At 39.0% G+C, this 9,072-nt stretch overlaps 1 long non-coding RNA gene across 1 annotated transcript; it reads left to right on the top strand.

Annotated features, from left to right (window-relative positions):
* Window positions 1-12: 12 nt before the first annotated feature.
* Window positions 13-8,812, top strand: LOC137040092 (uncharacterized). Its single transcript, XR_010897839.1, has 3 exons — window positions 13-93; window positions 1,068-1,233; window positions 8,282-8,812. It is a non-coding gene; the product is annotated as an uncharacterized lncRNA (long non-coding RNA).
* Window positions 8,813-9,072: the final 260 nt, after the last annotated feature.

Below are 9,072 nucleotides of genomic sequence, written 5' to 3'. Positions count from 1 at the left end.
ACTCAGTCATTGACTCTGAACCTCAGGTCGCAGGAGCTCCTGGTCTTGCACTTCGTGAAGGATTGAAGTTTGATCATCATCTCATGGCAATAGGTGCATACTCGACATGATCTTCCTCTTTAACGTTCTGTAAAATGACACATCACAAGAAATGATAATACTAAAAACATGAGAAATGTGGCCAGTAGAGCAGACAGAGAGACCTCTTAGATCTCTTTCTCTTTTTTTGTTTTTTGACGTAGCATGTGACTTTCTGACTTCAAATGATGCACAAATGTGTTGAAGTAATGCCAAATTCGACACTAGCTGTAACAAGATCCAATCTGTCAGGACAATGTACATGCAGCTATGGTTTTATAAAACAAGTTAATTTAAAAAAATGCATTTGCTTATGGACTTTCATGCAAATGAGCAGAAATATGTGCATCGTTGTTACTTCCTGTCAGACTGTTTAAGACGGTGACTTTCTGCTCAAATAAACAAACCCTGTTCAATCCATTTAAAGTTGTAAAAATGCAACTTATTCTTTTTGTGTGTAATATCCTGCACTTTTTATTCTTCTCAGTTTCTTTAAAAATGTATTTTAAAAAAATTATAAGCATATTTATAAGCAGAGCAGATTTTTTTGAGTGTTTCTTGCAATAAATTATGATCTTATGGCTTTAATATAGCGATATGCTGCTGTTGTGTGTGATGGATTATTATACAAAATTGTATCACACATCTAACACAATATTAATTAGGAATAAATTCTCTTACTGATTCATGTGCTCTTCTTTTGAGGAATATGGGATCAGCGTATGTTACCTCTTCTTCATGAGTCTGAGCTGTTTTAGCAACAAAAAAGATGCATTAAACAACAAAACTCAATCATAACTAATTATTTGCAACTTATGTGTTATTATTAGGGCTATATTTATCAAAAACAACAAAATACATAAAATATGTATTAGTATTTATCATAATACTTATTCGTTTATATAATGATTATAATCATTATTGTTATAATACTTAAAAGCTGTAGGTAACTCTTGCCGTCTTGAACGGTTTTTCTGCATCCCCTGCAGATGCAGCACACCACGACTACAGCAGCAACCAGCAGAGATCCGGCGGCAGCAGAGATCAGCACTATCAGAGAGACTGAGACTGGAGGATGAGATGGAGACGGTGTGTCCGGTGCTGTAATGATAAAGAAAGAAGTGATTCTGATCTACAACAGAAGACAGAGATCAGGTCAGTGAATGAACACACACATTATATCAGCTGTGCTGCTGTACCTGCACATGTGTGACAGAGTTGAGTGATGTCGGGATGTCTGGTCTGGTTGCTGATGGGATTGTTCAGCACACAGCTGTAGGTGTTTTTATCCTGATATTCCACCTCCAGAGGTAGAGAGAGACTGATGCTGAGATCAGACACACTGATGTTGGACAATAAACTGTTTCCTTTGAACCAGGAGAGAGTCACATGACTCACATTCAACACTGATGAACACACCAGTGAACAATTTGATGATGATGATGATGATGATGATGATGACAATGATGATGATGATGACAAAAAGCAGTCTCTGATGATGACAGGAACAGGCAGACGAGCTGAAAAACAGGAGAAGTCTAATCTTATTTTTAGTTCAGTGTTGAATAAGGGTTTTACACGGCCCGCCACCTCAAATACAATTTTTAAAAACAAAATATGCAAATAGTTTCAAGGTCAAGGTTACGGTTTATAAAATGAGAATATGTGAAGGACAGAACAAATGATCTCCACTCACCATAGACAGAAACTCTGAATGTTTTTGATGATCGTTTCGCTTCACTTATCTCTAGTTGATAAACTCCAGCGTGTTCAGTTGAGATGTTTGTGATGGTCAGAGATCCAGTTTGAGCGTCCAGCTTCAGTCTGTCTCTGAATCTCCCATCAGGAACATCAGGTCTGGGGAAGATTCGACTCGTAATGAGAGACTTTACATCTCTAAATTTCCACTCAATGTCATCGTCATGTATTTCAGTAACCGAGTTTAGAGTGACAGAATCTCCCTCCATCACTGACACTGACTGTATTTCATCCATCTCATAACTAAACACACCTGAAAAACATGAACAGGTCACAGATTAAGAATTCAAAATGATTTACAAAGCCTAAAATCAGTTGTCATTTATACATGAACAGAAATAATCAATCTATCGGTTTTGAATGTGTTTGGCTTTTGTATGTTAGCTTATCTTGCTAATTGGTCAACATGAAAACATCAGGAAATATATACACGTAATATACGTTTAAAAAAAAAAAAATTTGTTGATCAGATAATCTGTCGAATGCACTCTGGGTTCATGTACATTTTGACAAAAAAAAAAAATTTTTTAGCTGAACTTCAGATATATATTTTAAAAAGTTAATAAACTATATAATTGTTTTCTAAAAGGATAAAAGATTACCTAACATCTCCATGCAGTGCAGAAAAAGGAAACCTCGTTGGATTGACCATTATTTAACATGACCTTAAACATCTTATTTTCATTTCAATTTGAAATGATTAAACAGAGGAGACCTGAATGAAAAGGTTAGTAGTTCTAACAGTAATTATTATCTGGTACATAGCAGATTAAAATGATCTAATTTTAACAGCAGCAGCAGCTTTATTACTCTAAAATGGAAAGAGATCAAGCCATAAAAATGTTTTTAGGACTTACCAAGGAGACTCCACCAGCACAAACAGAGCAAAACTAACACGTGAAACATTGTCTTTAACTGTTCCGCGTCTGATCTAATAACGCTTCGTTAAACACTCACGCTGGTGTGAATCCTCCCACCACAGAGTTCGACCCTGCTATACCACATGCTATATTTGCATATGATATAATGTTATAGTTCATCTAGCAATTATTACAACTTTAACCCCCGGTTTCTCAGACAAGGCTTAAGCTAGTCCTAGACTGATTTGAACAGTTTTATATTAAAACATGTCAGTGCCCATTGTTTTGTCTTAAGATGCACACCAGTAATGCTTTTTTTTTTTTTTAAATAAAAAGCTATTTAAATGTCCTAGTTGAACTAAAGCCTAATCCTGGCTTAATCTAAACCCTGTCTGTGAAACCAGGCCTAACTGTTTTAATGGATGAGAATATGTTTTTAACATTTAACATGCTTTTTGAAAGATAGTTCTCAGACTGTTAAATGGGTAAAAAAAAGAAAAAAAATGTTGAATGTCATTCAGTGTCATTTATTAAATTCTCAATTATAGTGCGTGCATTAACCAAAATAAACATACAGAGAGATAACCATCGTCCATCTCACGGTACCAGTTGCACTGAGGTTCATCCTCTGAGTCAGACTGAAACCTGCAGCGGCTGGTTTTATAAATGTGCTGTGATCTGTTGGGTGCACAAACGTCTTGTAGGTGAGAGTGTTTATTCATAGGCATTCGTTTGTAGGGGAAGAGTTTCTTGCGGTCTTGCTAGCGACTTTTTTAAGACCCTTTTACAAAAAAAAACAAACATTAAAATATAGAGATGAAACCGTTTCTGACACAGAGGGGAGAGGATGATAAGCAGAAACAGAGGTATAATGAGAGGTGTTGTTAGCGAACCCTTAACTGTTGTAAGTAACAGAGACCCTGTGAAGTTTCCACCCACTGTGCAAACAACACCTTAGTGGCCTTAAACCCTTTCATCAAGACACCTACTGTTGTAATGTTATAGACAACTTCTAAGTTTTAGTAGGTTCTCACTGCAAATGTATGAGAGGAAGGGTTTATATGAATCAGTATTATCATCATTAGGCTGGTCAAACAGACAGCAGTGATTATTAAACAATATAATCCATTGAAATGTTCAAGTAGGTCTACCCTCTGGTGCTCTTCAGTCATCTCTGACCGAAAACGTGCTGTTTTGAAATTCAAAAAATTCAAAAAAATCACAGCTTTACCGGAATGATATGAAACTTGGTGACTTTTATGTAATTAGGTATGTGACCACACACAAAAAAATGTAGGTCATGATTCGAGCAAGCTAAGTGGTCGTTAAAAAACCAAAAAACCAATGTGACGCAGAATGTGACGGTTGGTCGGTGTTGTGTTTGTCCCGCCCCTCCTCCACTGTGATTGGACAGCTGGGGGAAAAGTGACAGTGATGAGTTTTTTATTTTATTTAAAGTTGAACATTCTTCAACTCTCGTCGGCCAGTGAAAACCAGCGAGCCATCAGTGCTTTAGCGTGAAATACTCGCTCAGTGCCTCGTTTCGATCATAGTGGTCTAAAAACACAGCTCCCATTGAAAACAATTGTATACGCCAGCCAGCAACGTGAAAAAAAACGATTTGGTGGACACACGGCCTAAGAGACACACGTTAGCCAATTGTCTTTATAAAGATTTAATTTCTTGCAAGAAAGAGCCGCAGTCAACACAGTCATCAGTGCCTGCATCGAGTGTGAAATGAATACATAACAGAAGTCACAATCTCTTATACCCACATTGTCAAAACAATCCCTCTCAGTAGTTTTCCACACATGGTAAGAGTGTTAAACACAGCACACATATGGCTCCCCATAGGTCCTGGTTTCCTTACACCTGGTCGTTCGAATTAGTTCTGCCTAGCACTTTTGGTTCGGGAGAGCCCTCAAATAAGGTGTGCAATGACCTCATAGGTCACTGTAATACAGTTCGTAGATGGGAAGGAAGGAGGCGGGAACCGGCGAACGTTCAAAAACATTTATTCAAAATAAATAAACAAAATGAAAATAAAACGTGGGCAGCCCCTCACGGACGACTGCCCACAAACACATAATAACACATAAACATAACATAACATAAAATCCAGGCCTGGTCCTCTATCGTCTTCCGCAGCCCTTGCTCCTCCTTTTATGCTCCCGTCACATGGCCGCGAGACGAGACCGGTGTGTCATGCAGCTGGCACTCGTGAACATTAATCACCGGCTCGCTCTCGCGGTCCCTCGCCCCGCTGCCTGTCACACCACAGTCACAAAACCTCTCTTAAGCTTAGAGAAGTGTCCTGCATGGCAGAAACACGTTAGCTCCTGTATGAATTCAAACACACGTCTTAAATCAATCTTCTTCCTCAGTGATTCAAAGTTTTTCCACACCACACATAAGAAATGAATGGGAATTTGGCAAAAACTATTTGTACAATCCACAAATCAGCCACAATGCTGAAGAAAAGTACACAGCAGTAAAAGGGTGACACTCTATAACATCAAGGGTGTGATATTGACATCCACTCTCTCTCTCTCTCTCTCACACACACACACACACACACACACACACACACACACACACACACACACACACACACACACACACCTATGAACCACATTTTGATTTTCTAAAAATAAAACAAAAACCCCCATCGCAATATGAAACTTGGTGACTTGTGGCATTAAGAAAAAAACAAAACCGAGGTCATGATTCGAGCATGCCAAGTTGTCATTAAACAAAACTACTCCCAGTCAACTCCCAGTGCTCTTCAGTCAAAAATGACCACCATAGGAAAGGAATGGGAAATCGGCAAAACCACTTCACCAAATTACAATCGATAAATCAGCCACAATGCTGAAAAAAGTACACAGCAGTAAAGGGGTTACACTCTAAAACATCAAGAGTGTGATATTGAAACACACACACACACACACACACACACACACACACACACACACACACACACACACACACACACACACACACACACACACACCTATGGACCATTGTGTGCAATACAGAGCAATTTTTTTTAGAATATGTGAAATCCAATTCAATCATAAAGGAGGAAAAGCTGAAAATAAGCTTGATAAGAAATAGCCTTTGAGATGTATAAATATATTCAATCCACCTAAAAATGCATTAAATGTGTTCAAAAGACAACTAGGGAATTTAAAAGCCTCTCCAAAGAGACCTCTAGTGATTACACCCGTGATTGCATGTCTGATTAAATCATTCCATTACGGCACTAATTTGCCTTCTAAAAAATATTTTGAAGGCCTAGTCTTCATTTTAACCTGAAATACTGCAATAGTTAAATAATTAATTCAATAAAAAATGTGTATAATTTTCAATTGCAAAAATAGACCATAAGTAACCAAATGAACCTCCAAATGAGGATCACCAAAAGGTTAAAACTATATCTTGACTGGGTGTGTGTGTTGTATCATTTGACTGAACTGGATCTCTTCCGAGTTGTCTTTATAATTCACAGGGAGCGTATTTCTATTTTTGAGGTGCTACCATCTGGCTGATGTTTCCTGTTGAGCTCGCACTACTGTGATGTTGTATTAGCTGCTGTTTCTCAAAAACCCACTAGATGGCACCATTTAGCAATTAAATCAGGATCATCCACTGAGGATCAAGAGAGGTGTAAATACACTATGAATGGCAACAGTTTTGGGACGCCTGCCTTTACATGCACATGGAAATTAATGACATCCCATTCTTAATATAGAGTTGGCTTATCCTTAGCAGCTATAACAGCTTCAGCTCTTCTGGAAAGGCTTTCCACAAGGTTTAGGAGTGTGTTTCTGGGCTTTTTTGACAATTCTTCTAGACGTGACCATTCTTCTTGCACAAGGCAAGAAGCGTTCTCCTGCAACCGACAAACCCAGACTCGTCCATTGGATTGCCAGACACGGAAGCGTGATTAGTCACTCCAGAGAACGTCACCACTGCTGTAGAGTCCAGTGGTTGTACTTTACACCACTGCATCCAAGGCTTTGGATTGCATTTGTGATAGGTCCACAATAAATAGAGTTAAACTAACACTTTAAATAGTTGCATTGTGTAAAAACAACACTAAGTGTTCACTGTTAACACCATTTGTGTTACCTCACCCCCTCCCTCCCCACTTACGCCAAGTTAGTGTTAAAACTAGTTGTGCTAGTATATTCACACTGGGAAACTTATTTCCACACTAATATACACTCACCGAAAGGATTATTAGGAACACCACACTAATACTGTGTTTGACCCCCTTTCGGCTTCAGAACTGCCTTAATTCTACGTGGCATTGATTCAACAAGGTGCTGAAAGCATTCTTTAGAAATGTTAGCCCATATTGATAGGATAGCACCTTGCAGTTGATGGAGATTTGTGGGATGCACATCCAGGGCACGAAGCTCCCGTTCCACCACATCCCAAAGATGCTCTATTGGGTTGAGATCTGGTGACTGTGGGGGCCATTTTAGTACAGTGAACTCCTTGTCTTGTTCAAGAAACCAACTTGAAATGATTTGAGCTTTGTGACATGGTGCATTATCCTGCTGGAAGTAGCCATCAGAGGATGGGTACATGGTGGTCATAAAGGGATGGACATGGTCAGAAACAATGCTCAGGTAGGCCGTGGTATTTAAACAATGCCCAATTGGCACTAAGTGGCCTAACGTGTGCCAATAAAACATCCCCCACACCATTACACCCCCACCACCAGCCACCAGTGGTAACAAATGGACACAAATTCTACATTACGACAGTGGATACTATTACATAAAAGTGGAAATTATTCATTTATTTCATAAAGTCCGAATGGACAAAAGTTCTAAATTACGACAGTGTATACTATTGCATAAAACTAGAAAATTTTCAATTATCACAAAGTCAAAATGGACACAATCTGAATTACGACAGTGTATACGATTACATAAAAGTGGAAATTATTCAATTATTTTATAAGGTCAAAATGGACACAAATTATAATTTACGACAGTGGATCTATTGCATCAAAGTGGAAATTGTTCAATTATCACAAAGTCAAAATGGACAATCTGAATTACAACAGTGTATTCTATTACATAAAAGTGGAAATTAGTCAATTATTACATTAAGTCAAAATGTACAAAAATTATATATGGCCTTCTATGGGCAGAGCTGGCACACAACATCTTACAAAGCTCCTTCACAGGTCTGTCTCCATTTAAGTGTCAATTCGGATTTCAACCGCCATTGATTTTCAGCCAAGAGATAAAGGTTGGAGTCCCTAATGCTAAGAGATTTGTGGAGTGCTGCAGAAGGACATGGAAAAGGGCTCATGTAGCCTTAAAGAGTGCTTCCACCTGCTACAAGAGGTATGCGGACAAGAGAGGAGGGCAACTCCACACTTTAGAATCGGAAGAAAAGAGTCTGGCTAAAGACTTAACGTTAAAGGTCGAATCCAAGATGGCCCATTCAAAATAATCAGACTGTTACATACCAGCTTACCCTACCAAGATCTAAAAGAGTAAGACCTACTTTTCATGTGTCCCATTGAAACCTGTATTAACCTCTACCTTTCTCTCCCCCAGCAACCACCCCTCCAGTCCCTCGCATTATAGAAGGTGGTCCCACATACATAGTGAAAAAGTTGCCTGATTCAAGACGCCGCAGCCGTGGCTTTCACTATCTGGTCGACTGGCAAGGTTATGGAAACGTACCTGGGTGCCAGCACAACACATCTTAGACCCAGACCTGATCAAGACATTTCATCACTTGCATCCTGACCGTCCTTGGCCGTCGGGAGACGACCGTAAAGGGAGAGGCCCTGTCACACCACGGCTGTCCAGCAGAGGGAAACTGAGAGCACAAGACCTTCCACATCTTCCTAATTCACTGCTCATTATTGGTTCAATGAAATCAACTGTGCCTAGCTTGTTATAGTGCTAACGATTGTGTATCTAAAGACTTGTGTTTGCTTGTACCTTTGCTGAGTCTTGAAGTTCTCTTGCCTATCCCATGTTTTTGCTCGTTCAGTCTACCCTGTAAGACTTTGCTTAGACCCTTTTGACCAACTTCCCTGGTAACCTTTGTTTTATGTTTTTGGACTCTTTTGCTGCAACATACAGTGTGGATTTGTACCTTGCTCTATAACTCTGATGCTGGATCCTTTGTGTTTGCTCAAGAATACCTCCTATTATTATCATCTGCAAAATAGGTCCACACTGCCAAATAGTGCAGTGGATAGAACCTTGGGTTTCCAGCAACACATTATGGGTTTGAATCCAGACCTGAAATATTCACAAAAATGTTAAATTACAACAAGTAAAATTGTTCAATTTTCACACAAATTCAAAATGGACAAAAATGCTGAATTACGACA

The sequence above is a fragment of the Pseudorasbora parva genome, chromosome 14, assembly GCF_024679245.1.
Source record: "Pseudorasbora parva isolate DD20220531a chromosome 14, ASM2467924v1, whole genome shotgun sequence".
Lineage (NCBI taxonomy): Eukaryota > Metazoa > Chordata > Actinopteri > Cypriniformes > Gobionidae > Pseudorasbora > Pseudorasbora parva.
This window is presented reverse-complemented; position numbering and strand designations above follow the sequence as displayed.